Here is a 14,168-nt window from a genome sequence, read left to right on the forward strand (position 1 = left end):
ATGATTTTAAAAACTCTTAAAATAAAATCCTGCTTATTTACAAAAAATGCAGAGGCACTGGGTAACTAGTGAACAAACTAGTGTCTCTTGTAATAGTTTAGTGGACAGGAAACAGAAGGTTGTGACCATGAAGCAAAAACCTGTAAATACATGGACTGTATTTTTCCCCTGAAAATGAAAGGGCTTTCAGTTTTCAGATTGGTAGTTTGGAAGAGTATTTCAAACCTGATGCTTAGAAAAATAAACCCTCTTAGGAACCTTATCATAGTACAGCTAGCCTTGGGTTTTCCATAATGCTTTACAGCTAGAATTGATATGTACTGCACAGGTAAATTAGATCTGGATTGTATGGTCCCCAGTGCATTTCATTGGAGTCTTCTTACTTCTTTCTTTTTTTTCTCAGCATCTATGATATCTTCTTTTGTAGTCATTCCTGTTATGGTAGAAAAACTTTAACGAGACAGTATCTAGCAGTGTATAGAGTATGCTACAAGAGGAAGCTGTACGTAGCTATTCCACTGCATATACCATGAGTTCTCTAACAAATAAGTCATTCATTGCTAAAGACTTTTTGCAGACAACACCCTTTCCTTAATAGGGTTTTTTAATTTTCCCCTGAACTCCACTTACAGCTTCAACCTGGCTGAGGTTCTTGTATTTATGAGTGATTTACATCTCATTAAAAAAATCCATACACCAGCTGTGTAAAAATACCTTCTCCTTATCTTTCAAATCACATGTCACCAAAGCCAGAATCTCTGTGTGGTTCAGATGACAAAATCTACTGTTTCACTATATCTCTTTCCATTCATGTAATTCAGGTATTCTTATTGAAGTGCCCCCTTTCTATAGAATACAATGTATAATAAGACCATTTGTTTCCTCTCCTCCACATCCACTCAAGTGAATTTCTTGGAACGTAGCCTTTCTCCGTCTTCTCAATTGACCTTCACTTTGTCTCCTCTGAAAGTTGTTCTCTATTCTTTGCTCTGTTGTAGTTCTTGAGACATCTCTCTTTTTTTGTGGGGGTTGGGTGGAGGGACTTTAGTTGTTTCTTTTGCCGTTTCACTTGACAATCCTCTTGCTTTGTGTGCTCTGAATAGTTAATTTTTCATCACCGGTGTTTTCTGTAATATTCCCAATTCCAGCTTTAAATACTTTTCTGTTAGGACCTTGATGTCTTTTAGGGAGTGAGTGGACCTTAGTGCCTTTTACACATTTTGTTTGGTTTAGAAGGGTTCTTTATGGGAGCAAGAGAGTGCCTTATGTAACAGGTTGCAGGATTTAAGGCCTTGAAGAAAGATTTGCTGTGGTCATATACACCAGTGCAAGCTGAGTTTTAAATGCTTCCAGATCAGAATGGGAATGTTTCATGGTATTGATGTATGAAGCTGGGATTTCCAAAATTGTGGGGAAAAAGATAAGCAGAGTGCCTAATTCCTTTAGATTCTTTAAATGCCTTAGCTTAAATCGCTACATAGAGTATAGGGCGATGGAGAATCTGGCCCCTAGTTTTTAAACGCATATTCAGGCTTTCCTCTTATAAAATACAAATTGTACTCCTGTTCTCATTGCGTTGCAATCCTGTCATTAAGATGATATAGCGTTGTTCGTATCTATTATCTTCGCTACATAAAGCAGCTCGGTGAGACTTCATATCCATAAGGTTGGGGGTGGGTAACTCTCATCATATATGAGTCTGTTTTCGTGTATTCTTGCCAACGGCTCTTTTATCTCTCTGGTTCTTAAGGATATAGTGAATGTTAGAGCTACTGCCTCTCAGTGACAAACTCATTTACTTTCAAAGTAAAACAATGAAGAATGTGGACAACTTGATTCTGTCATTGTATGCAGCTCTGTACTAGCTAAGGTGTAACATCCGGAATCAATATGACTAATGGATTCTGGCTTCTTGTGATAGAGTCAGCAAACAGGATAAATTATCACATCCTCTCTGGTTCATTGATGGCAATTCCTTCTTACTGTCTTATTCGTGATAGCCATGACGTTACATTCTGTGGCTGCTGTCAAACCAATCTTGAACCATGAGCTAGAAAATACTTAGTCAATATCTAGTTAGTCAAGTTTGGGGTAATCTGTTTGTTTGTTTTGCCTTATTACTTCTTCAGTGAGTAAAATCTTTATTACTTTGGGCATAAGAACAAAACACCGTGCTCACCATTGTAGGAAACGGTATTCCACTAATTCATTGTTTAGCTTTGCTGTGGCGATGTATAATCAACCACATTTATTTCAGATAATCTCATCAGAAACATGTCACGTGGATTATGAGAGTATTTTTTACATATATTTCAGCAAGGCAGGCTACCAACATGGTTTTTAAGGGGAAAAAGATGTAAATCATTTTTCTAGTTTTGCAAAGAAGTAGTCAATGCACGTCACTTAGGAACTCTATTTTAGGTACGTTGCTACATGTGTTTCTTGCTCTTGTTATGTAATAATCCACTACCCACAGTTAAATACAGCTTTAAAGAATTAAATTCTATTTTGAAAGATCTGTGTTGTACTGTCTATATCCTTTTAAGTAGTTTTATATTCCTCTAGTGGGCATCCATGTACAGTTTCAGAAGTCACCAGGAGATAGCAGCTATGTGTTTTTCACTAGATCTCATATGCTTTTGAATATAGTTGTTAAAGATGGTGGGGTGGGTTTGGAACCCAGTTGTGTTGCTATGCTCTCTCATTCCCAATGTTGGTGGAATCAAGTCTTGCTCTGTGGTTTGACTCGTGTGATGCGTCTCACTAGGGCTAGGGACAGAAGTTACGTATAAACTGGGTTAAGTGATCAGAAACTGTTTTAAATGTGTAACAGAATAGAAGTTCAGTGCACATAAAGCAGTTTCAAAATGGCCAAAACTGGTTTAAGATAAACCTGGTTGAATGTACTAATCAGACTTCACTGATTTAGGTCAAACCGTTTTATGAAACTTCTGTCCCAGACCCCTTCCTGGTTCAAGTTAAATCACAGTCCCCCAGCATCCCAGCATTTTGCAACCCTGGGCTAGCCTATGCTGTCTGCTCCAGAGAGCAGGGCTGGCCCTGCCCCTCTGCTCCTGAGTTGGAACAGTGAGGGCGGGCTCGCTGCTCCCACCCCAGGCAAATCCCAGGTGGGGTCTAGGGCCAGGAAGCCAGATAAAACTTCCCTTCCCCCAAGTATGGAGCTGCCCTGCCCTGCTTACTTAGTGCTGGCTGTGATTGTGGACTACATATCCTAGAGGCACCTGGAAGCAGAAGAGGGAGTGCTAAGCAACCCTGCAGAGTCCTGCTGTTGGGATTGTGGACTGCAAATCCCAGAGACCTCAGGGACAGCAGGAAGAGGACGTGAACACACAGCCCATGATGGCTGTGTGCCAGAGAGCCATGCTCTAATACCCCTTGTCTTCTGGCTTGAGCCACTGCAGCTATGTGGCTGCATTTCCAGAATTAAAAGTGAATGTCTGTTCATTTACTTATTAGCTCGATCTTTGCAGCTTAGACTAACCTGCAAAGACTGAATCAATTCAGCCTTGGGCTTTTTGACCGTCTGTCCTTAGCCTAGGGGACCTTCCACTCGCTCAGAACACTTGCCTGCCATGACCTGATGGAAGATTTCAGTAGATTTGTCCCATAGAAAGTGGAAGGCTCCTTTGATTAGGCACCTTTTTCCTCAGACAAATAGTCCTCTATGGCCTCTGATGAGACATCAGGCCTATAACGGGGGCTCCTCTGTTCCCTACACCCCTACATCACAGGCCTCCAAATGGCAGAGTTATTGGCTCCTGCTCTTACAGTTTCATAGCCAAGGAGCTAGTCCCTGGACCTTCCAGTTTGTATGCAAACTCCTGCTGTTAGAGCTTCACAGCCAGGAGTAAGGCATCGCATCTCCCTGGACGGCTACCGGGAATTCTTATAAGTCCGTTCCCCACATGGATAAAAATATATGGACATGTATAATGCCACTCACCCTCTGCAATTGACTCTCTCCAATGGAGTGTCCGCTCCACTACTTCTGGCAGGGTATTCGCAGGATGCTCCCGGCCTATCAATGTTGGCTTCTGCTCCTTTGATGTGGCTCACCTCTCCTGTGTTAATATGGATCACCTGGGGTAAACTAGAGCCAGGTGCTCCTTTTTCCCCAGGATCTGCCCCACTCAAGCTGCCATTCCAACCCCCATGTTCCCAGATAGTCTCTTTTTCTTGAGGACCCTGTTTCCCTAGGGAATTCTTTAAGGTTCCAGGTCAGAGCTGTGCCAGCTGCCACGTATCTTAAACCACTTCTGTTGCCTGTCCCCACACTCCCAAGGTTACTTGTCCCCTAACTTGAGGGCAACAGGCAAGGACAAAGTCCTTACCCAGGGGTGTCTTTGCCGTATGGCATCACAGCCAGCTTGCTCAGCACCCCACTCTGGCCATTGCCCCTGATGCCAGCAAGGTGGCTTGGCTCTCGGGGGCTGAGGGAAAGACAGTGAGTGGGGAACTCCCCATCTCAGATCCTCATGTATTTCTATAGTTGGATAGAGAGTAGACATAATTTATTGTTTAAAGCAAAATCTACTGAAAAAAATTGTTTTCTTCCAATTTAAAATAAATGAAAAAAGTTGTTTCCCCATCACATATATATCTTATATTCTTCCCCCCCCCCACCCCCCCCAAAGAAGACTGTAAGCCAGGGCAGGCAATTATTTTGGGCAGAGGACTGCTTACTGAGTTTTGGCAATCTGTTGAGGGCCGCATTGGTATTGCCCACCCCTTGACAGGTACCCCACACGCTGCTCACCATCTTGTGACTGGTAGTCCCACCCCTTAACCCCCAACTTTTGCCACCAGAAGTCCTTCCCCTTGCCCCCGGAAATACTCCTTTCAGCAAGGGGTTTTGCCACCTCAGAACCAGAAAAATACCAAATTATATTCTAAAAAAAAAAATCAAACATTTACAACATTCATTAATTTGATTTCAAAAAATATTTCACTCCTAATTTACATGCATTTGTGTAGTGTACATAGAGGTGTGTAACAGGGGGCCTGCTCAGGGCCGATCTCACTGTGGCCTGCCCACCTGTTCCTGGGCCAACCGCCTGCGTTCTTGGCCACCACACCTTGTTGTTATAATTAATTAATAGATATTAATTAAGCGGGAGGCTGCCCATTTACTGCCCCAATGCCAGGGGGCACTATCTGCAGCTCCATTCCTCCCCTGCACTGCAGCTCAAGCCTCGCAGATGGCATCAAGATGTTCTCACTATCACCAACTGGGCCCCAGAATCCTCCTATTGAACCCCACCTGGATTCTTCCCCTCAGGTGGCCTCTTCCACCATCATACCAGGCAGCATAGCTCCCTGAACTGATCCCCCTTTGCATGTGATCCCCCCCACAGGACCTTTGGCTGACTAGCCCTGGCCCACCTCCAGGCCAGTCAGAACCCCCAGCCCTCAGCTCATGGGCATTCCTCGTGGTGGGCTCCTGCCCCTTCGACCCTTCTGGTTCTGACCCTAGCATGGGACAGTTAGGGGGAGTTCAGACAGGCCTAAGTCTATGGCCCTTTTCTCACTCTTTGAGGGTCCCACCCTCTGGGCCCTCCAACAAAGGGGTAACCCACCCAGTTGTGGGAGCTAGGGGTTAAGGTGCCCTGACCTGCCTTTCACTGGGGTGGTAATTGGCCTGGCATTTCCTGGGGGCTCCCGTGCCACTGAGAGCCCCACCAGGCCACCCACTCCCAGCAAGGTGCAGTTTTAGGTCATACCCAGGACCAGGAGCCTCCTGACCATCCCCTACAGCTCCTCCCTTACCTCCAGGTGATATCAGCAGTTCTCTGGCCAGGCAATGTTGTTGCCTGGCCCCCAGCATCAGAACTGCCCTGTTTATATGGGCAGCCCTGAATCTAAAATGGCTGCCCTAATCAGGCACCTGCCGGCTACTGCCTTCTGACCCTTAAAGTGGCAGGCACAAACAGTGCCCTGCCACAAGGTGATTAGACAGGAGCTTAAAATGAACTCTTACTTTTACTTGTGTATTTGGGGGGGGCATGGGGATAAGTTTGTGGGGGGCTGTTAGTATGTAGATATGGAGGGTGTTGGGAAGGGTGGGGGTGTGAGTGTGGGGTGAGGGAGCATGTGGGGGTGGGGGTGGATATATGGGGTGTGGGTGGGTGTGGGGTTTGTGGGGACCTGTGTGTGGGGGGACAGTGGCTGGGGTGTGAGGGTGTCTAGGTGTCTGCATGTATGGTAGTGTGAGGTGGGGTCCACACACACAATCTTTCCTTCTCCCTACACAGTCTCTCCCTCCCACGTGCACCCACACAGAGTCTCTCTCTTTCTCTCTCTCTCACACTCTCACTCACTCACTCTCTCTCTCACACACACACACACACACACAGAGTCTCTCTGTCTCTCACTCGCACACACATAGTCAGTTAGTCACTCACTCACAGTTTCAGTCTCTCTCTCTCTCTCTCTCTCTCTCTCTCACACACACACACACACACACACACACACACACACACACGAGTCTCTCCTTCCGTCATTGCTCTCTGTCTCTCTCTCTCCCCCTCCCTCATTGCTTGGACACACACACCCAACCACCCACCCTGGGCTCCTGGCCCCAGGGTACCGGTGTGGGCCCCATTCTCCTGCGGTCCATCTGCAGCCACGTGGTGCTGGAGCAGCATGAAAGCTCTGGCAGGCAGGGACTTCCGGCGGGGGTGGGAGGAGGTTCTGGGGGTGGAGCAGGACCGGGCTGGCCTTGTCGCTGCCTCTTACTGACTTCCCTTGGGTCCTACTGCCCCTGGCTCCTGCCATCTTTGACAGGCAGCCAGGTGCAGATAAATATATATTTTCTATATTTTTAGGGGCCCTGCAGGCTGGATAGAATGTCTGGGTGGGCTCAGTCTGGCCCACGGGCCATATTTTGCCCACCCCTGCTGTAAACAGATCAGTCCATTTCATTTCCACCAATTTCAGGTTCATTCCCACATACGGATCACTAAGACTTTCCAAGAGTGTAGGGCATCTTAGGTGCACATCTTCTGTTGATGATTGAATGCTCTGCTTAGCTTTGAAGTTTCTGAGCTCAGCATATGTTGTTGAGTTAAAGAACTCAAAGCCCATGGTATAATGTTGATTTTGGTCACTGGGCTTTTTAATTCAGCTGCTATGAAAGCCTTTCCTTCTTTGGGAGTTGAATCAAGCCCTAGGTTAAATGTGAACATAGGATAGTCATTACATTTTAAGAAGAGCATGGACCCAATACCTATGCAAAGCAGGAGTAACTGCTGTAACTCTGAGGTCAGTGGACTTACCCATGCACTGAACTTTTAACTCTGCTGACTGTGGTAGTTACTCTTGATATACACTGGTTTGAAAGCAAAATCAATCCCATTGTGTTGGAACATTCAGTCGTTAGCACTTATATGAACCACCAGTTTTCTCACTGGTCCTGTATTTTAGGTCTGAAACTGTTGAATAGAATCTGCTCACCTTTGCTAGAACAATACTGCTACCACACATAAGGCTGGGATACAGGATACAGTATTAGGACAGCAGAACCAAATTCTAGTTAGAATGGCATGATGTGAAACCCCACTGAAAGTTCATTGGGTTGTATGAGGTCTAAATCAGGTCAAAAATTGGCATTCATATTTTATTACACTAAAATACCAGAACTAGGGAGCACCCCAGTTATTAGGGGGAAGGGTACCCTGAAATTAATAGGATACAGGTTTAAAACTAATAAGAGAGAGCACCTTTTTATGTAACATGTAGTTAAGTTGTGGAATTCATTCCTATCAGAGGTGGCAGAGGCGGGTAGCATAGCCAATTCAAAAAAGAAACTAGACCAATTCATGGATGATAGACCCATTAATAACTGTTGAGCAGAACTGTTGAAAATATTTTCTCTGGCATCTCTAAACCAATAATGGTGGATGCCAGGGAAGGTAATGAATAGGGAATAGATCACTCTAGATCTATCCGGTTCAATACTCTCCCTCTGAAGGATCCATTTCTTCCACTGTCAGAGACAGGATAATGGCTAGATGGATCATTGGTCTGACCCAGTGTGGCACTTACATTAGGTTCTTATTAAGTGAGATTCTGAAGTCCTTTACTCATAGATAACCAATCTGAGATACAGGTTTTTGAAAAAAAGCAATAATCTGTGCATTAGTGATAATTTGCCAATCTTTCTGCAAATTCTTCTGTCCCTGAGGTTTTGGGGCTGATTTTATACAAGAGCCTCTGTTGTACTAAACTGTGAAATTGTATAAGTGTATTGCTGATCAACATAAACTTGTGGTGATTTGAGTGCTCTGCAGAGGTTTGTATACCTCTGTAAAATATCATTATCATTTAATACTTTTTAAAGTTTTAAACATGTCTTATTCAGTGCTACTTTTTCAAATGTTTAACATAGGTTTTGACATCTTAATGGACTGCTGTAGATGTTCCAGTGAGTATCTGCATAAGCTGTGATGGTTTATTTACCACTATTCCTTTTAATGGAAATGTAAAATAATCTCTCTTCTGGGCAGTACACATTGCAAGCACATCAACAAAATGTGAAATTCACATAAAATTCAAAAGCTGCAAATATTCCAAAAGCGGTGAGAGTCATTGCTGCATATTTTACAGGGACTTGTATATTTATGTTACTTGTACACATACTGTAAAATGTAATATGGCAGGAAAACCGTATTATAATAAAATAATATGGTGTTTGCTAAAAAGGCTAGTGAATTATGATCTTCATTGAACCTTGTTTCCAGTTACAGAAAATGGAATATGATTACTAAATGTGAACAGTGTGCATTTTATATACTTTGTTATAGATCTTGGGTATCATGTCTGGAATATCAATATTTGTTTTACTTTTAAGGCACATTCATTTCAAATACAATAAGCGTGTTTCATTTTTCCACTGAAACATTCTATTTTCAGGTCTGAACCCAAAGTGTACAATATATCTCAAAGACTATTTATTTAAATGCATGGTGATGCCAGCAAAGATGACTTTGACATAAGCAGCTCTTTGAGCCAACAGTGACATTTGTTAAACTTGCAAAATTATACTGAGTAGGAAGGGTATAACTGAGTTTAATCTGTCAAAATGGTATATTGTAAGAAAATGAGGTCAACTCCATGTCCTTTGATGCATGTATCTATTTCTTATTGTTGGGAGTTGTGTTCCTCCAGGTGTTTTGAAATCTTGGACTGTTGTTATGTGTCTAATGAGCAAGGGCCCATGTACTGCGTCTCACATTTAAGCCCTATATAAAGGCTGAAGAAGTTAATCAGCCCTATAGTAGTTCTTTACACAGGGGTGAATTTTACCTTGCATATGGGAATGCTCCTTTAGGACTAATCCCGATTGCTGATGAGGTCTGCCAATGATGTTTACAGACTGTATCATTACTAAATAAGTATCTAGGTATGTGCCACACTAGTGTTTTAATTTTAGTTGCCAGAGTGTCTATAGAGATCATTTTAGTCTATCTTGACATTGGACTATATTAGGATGGTTATCATGCTACAGATAGCTAAGAAGTGAATTGAAATGATTGATTAACTCTCTCAGGGTGTTTTCTCACTTAAGGGAAGACAAATATAGCTCATTTGGGTGCAAAACCATCTGACAGACAGAAGCTCTTAAATTCCATCTGATCCTCCTTTCTTCTAATAGCCTGCTTTGGTATATGTACACTATAGAATTGTTGAGATATATAATTTATACTGATAAAATGCTAACATTTTAGGAAAAAATACTTTGACTTGCTATTTTAGAATTCTCACAAACAGTTTAATGATGATTTATACCCATCCTATAGCATCCTATAAGACATTATAAGTTGTGCAGATAACTAATTTATGGATGTTCCTATGAAACGCTGTAGATAAGAATTTTCGGCATGAAGAAGTAAATAGTTTTCAGGGTGTGTGTCACTTTAGAAACCTTCACATGTGTACATGTCTAAGATGCATGCCTTTTGGGTAACTCTACATCACAGGGACCCTTGAACTGGTCATGATTCTTTTGACTCTCGAATTGTCAAAAGCCGATGGATATTTTTTTTTTTCCTCCATTCGATATCTAACAAAAGAATGTCTCTTTGGGAATGAAGGCTCTGTTAACTAAAGCACTATCTTCAGTTTGAGTGACAGCTATTGATTTCATTGTGGGGGAAGGAGAGATTTCTCCAAGGAATGTACACCTTCACTTCACTTCAGTTAATTCTTTTCCATTGCAACTTCCAAAATGTCTACACATTAATCCTAAGAAAGTATTTTTTTCTTATATTCCAGCCAAAAAGGCTGCGAGTTGATTTAAATGAAAGTTATAAGGCCAACAAAATGTAGTGATGTAATGCAGATGTAGACATGTTTGATTTTGGACACATTCAGACCTCAAAAGATGCACTGAGGAGTCTTTGCTGGTTAAGGAGAAATCAAATACTAGCGTGTTCCTTTGATTCCCATTTATCAGAGCTCTATGCATCTTGTACAATGAAATCCAGTGACCTTTTAGGTGTGGATTCTGTTTTACCAAACCTGTACGGCAGCTTAATTGCTCAGTTAAATTATTTCCAGTAATTTTTATTCTGTTTTTATTTGATTCACTATGCTGCAGTACTGTCACCACGTATGTAAACACAAACTAGGCTCTGCAGGTTTTCAGCTGCCTTTAAGAATGACTTTATCATATTTATTTTTCACAGTTGCCCACACCTACAGTAGGGATTGTGCAATTTATAGCCATTGTGGATAATTTATGACATATTGGTCTTATGCTTGTTGAGTTAAGGTCACAACAGTCTTCATTTAATAGCATGTGGGTTCCTTCTCTCTATAAAACATTTTCTGAATTAAAGCCATTGATTTAAACCTTTTAAATGGCTGTGTTCCATAGGAATATGGCCAAGGCAAAACACAAAGTTAGTGTTTTATTTATGTTATATAGCTCATTTGCAGTCAAATCGGACCTGCATTCATTGCTCTCCATCAGGTCTTTTAAAATATTTTTCTCTTTTTTTTTTCCCCCTAAAGGTACTTCATGTTTAATACTCTGAGCATATTTTACTCACCCTAGATCGCGGATTAGTTATTACAACAGCAGCCACAGTACAGAGCCTGGAGTAATGCTCTGTAGAGGTTCAAACAAAGAGCAGGTTTCAAAGGCAAAAGGCTTGTGATCAGTGCTTGTAGAAGCCGTTTTTATGCTGTTGTTCAATATGATAAAAAGTCTTAAATTTCATAGTGATGTGATATAATTGGAGAATGTCTGAAAAAGAACGTGTTCTTGTATAGTCTTCTTAAAATGTTACATGGACTTTTTTTTTTTTTAGAGCAATGCATAATTCAGGGTGGCACAGCCAATTATATAAGTTATTAGACACCTGGTTGTGCAGCGTTAGTTAATGGACAGATGATTTTTAAAAATTTTTTTTGGTTCTTTCTTATGATCCCTGATTCATCCTGAGTTTTCAGGGTTTTACTGCTGAGATCTTTCATGTTACATTGGGCTGTATCCTGAACTTTCTAGACCACTGATTCTCACCCAGGGTTGCCACCAGATCCTTTGGAGAGTGCCTTGAGGTATGAAGAGAGAAGTAGATAAATAAGCAAATAAGCTAGGCTCAGGTTGGTCCCTGCCTAGATAATCCTCACTGCAAGGAGGTAAGCACCATAATATACAAATTAGGTGTTGAAACTGAGTGCCATTCAATTCACAGAAGTTATGGTGGGGGTTGCTGCAGGTTGAAAAAAAATTGAGAACCACTTTTCTAGATAGTGCCAGCCCTGGCATGGTGCTGGGACACCACATTGTCAGGGAACTTTCCTTTTATGAAGTCTTTATAACAAATAAGTCTCTGACAAATAAGTGTGCTTGGTGAAATATAACCTACAAGATATGTATAAAACAACCCAGTATGCTGCAAGGTCTAAGTCAACATGCACTGATTTTCCCAGAACATACGTTGCAAGGCCTGAGTCACAAGACGGATTTCTAACTGGCAGCTCATGAAGGCCCTGAACACTTTGAACGCATGCTGTGGCACTCCATCCCTCCAGTTCATCGTAAAAGCCTTGCCAATCTCCACAGCATCATACACAATACCCATCGCATTTTAGGAGAGCAATCAGAGAGGAAGAACTGTCTAAAACCGAAATATTGAGACTGGGATTGCCTTATGTTAAATCCAAACCAGTTGGCAATTTGTAATGCCGTTATCGCCTATATTGACTCTTTTCATGACTGTGCTTAAGACTTCCTGCATCTAACAGGACCAATCAAGTATCTCAGGCATAGTGTGATGACTGGAGGAATACAAATTGCATCAGTGACTGGGATGTCCTTTTTTCTGCTGCCTATTTCTCAGAAAAGTTTTTAGCCTGGTATTAAAATAATGAAGTAGTAGGAAAGCTTGTTGGTCAGTGATCTGTCTTTGGCAATCATACTGTGATGAATCCAACCAATTTCATTGCATGCTCCCATAAAGAAAAATGCGTGTGTGTTGGCCGGGAAGGGCCCCCTTCTTTTTGCAAGAGAGAGGAACTAAGCTGAATTATCTTTCATTTAGCAGCACACTACATTATCAAAAGAGCCTTTGCAGGAATGGCTGGTTCAGGATGTGGATGTCATTTGCCTTACTCATTCTCCTGGCTATATGTAAGGGCGTAGTGTGCATTGTACACACTTCCCCAGGCATACGTGATATCTTCTGCATCAGTTGGCATCATTACAGAGGGATGGATCCAATCTTCATTCCTTCCCCCACCGTTAGAAAATTTGAGCCTCATGCATTGTAAGCGTATGCATCATGGACATGTTTCAGAAGCTGTTAATAGGGTTTGAACTTGGCCTTTTCAATTTTGCAACACCGAACTCTACCATTTAGCTGAAGGAGTTACTCCCTCAACTATGTAGTAATAGTAGGTTCTCACCTGTCCGCGGGAACAGCCGAAGAGTTAAGCAATGCATGCTTGAAAAGAAGTTCTGTTTGGGTTGGGAAGAGTCTGAGATTACAACTCTGAATGGCTTCCATGGTTGCTCATTAGGCTGCTAGTAGATCAGCTGGCTGCACTGAATCATTCTCTGCATTTGACTCCCCTAGCACCTCAAGGCCTGGGAATTATCATATCTATCCTCCCCCTACATATCTTGTATGATGGCATTTATAGCCTACCCAGTCTTGGGTCCTCAGTTTCTTTGCAAGTAGCTATTTTGCTGCTTTTATATATTACAACTGAAGCTACTGAACACATCCTAGCCCCTGCACGTGAAACTTTGGTTTGCCAAAAAAGCGGCGTACACCCACTGGAAGGAGGGAGGGCTATCTCCAAAAAAGAGTATACCTCTACTGCTCGGGCCTGTAGAGGGGCTGTTAGGAAAGCTAAGGCGGACATAGAGCTAGGACTAGCGTCCAAGATCAAAGATAATAAAAATTCCTTTTTCAAATATATAGGGAGGATGAAGAAGGCACCGGCAAATGTGGGGCCCCTGCAAGATGAACTGGGCAATCTGGTGGTTGCGCCAAAGTGACTCGATACCTCCTGGTATCTCTTTTTGGGATCCGTCTCCCCTCCAGTCTTGCAGTGACCTATATGTATGTGTCTGCTGTTTTTATATGAATAAGTGTTCTCAATTCTGAATCCTGAAGCCTTGTGAAGATGAGACAGAAGGTCCTAAATAACCAAGGCAATGATATGAAATAATCCTATAAGAATTTAAGAAAGATTTCTGTGTACATCCATACATACAAGGAAACACTATTGAAGGTCTTATCTAGAGCCCATCTTCTGGTCAAAGACGGAAGGAGAGGAAGCAGGGAAATTGCTAATTATTGTGTTCTTTCGACAAACCTTTGTCTGCCTATGTCCTTAGAGCAACACGGCTATAACCCAGTCTTACCTCAATCCTGGGGAAACTCTTTGAGAAGATCATCAAGGAGCACATCTGTGATGGGCTGGCATCGAGGATGATGCTTAGGGGCAACCAGCACAGTTTCATTAGGCAGGTCATGTCAGACCAACCTGATTGCCTTTTACGATCAGGTCACAAAAGCATTGGATGCAGGTGTCGCCGTGGATGTAGTCTTTCTGGACTTCAGCAAGGCCTTTGACACTGTCGACCACCCCATCCTCATTAAAAAACTAGGCGACTGTGGCATTGATGCCTA

At 42.4% G+C, this 14,168-nt stretch overlaps 1 protein-coding gene and 1 long non-coding RNA gene across 2 annotated transcripts in view; one reads left to right on the forward strand and one right to left on the reverse strand.

Annotated features, from left to right (window-relative positions):
* Positions 1-14,168, forward strand: part of UNC5D (unc-5 netrin receptor D) — a 329,440-nt gene that overhangs the window by 194,780 nt on the left and 120,492 nt on the right. The window lies entirely within an intron of this gene.
* Positions 2,692-5,824, reverse strand: LOC102382013. The gene is made up of 3 exons (XR_324985.1): positions 5,788-5,824; positions 3,965-4,082; positions 2,692-2,769 (listed from the first exon to the last, which is right to left on the reverse strand). It is a non-coding gene; the product is annotated as an uncharacterized LOC102382013 (long non-coding RNA).

Source organism: Alligator sinensis, unplaced genomic scaffold (genome assembly GCF_000455745.1).
Source record: "Alligator sinensis unplaced genomic scaffold, ASM45574v1 scaffold1643_1, whole genome shotgun sequence".
Lineage (NCBI taxonomy): Eukaryota > Metazoa > Chordata > Crocodylia > Alligatoridae > Alligator > Alligator sinensis.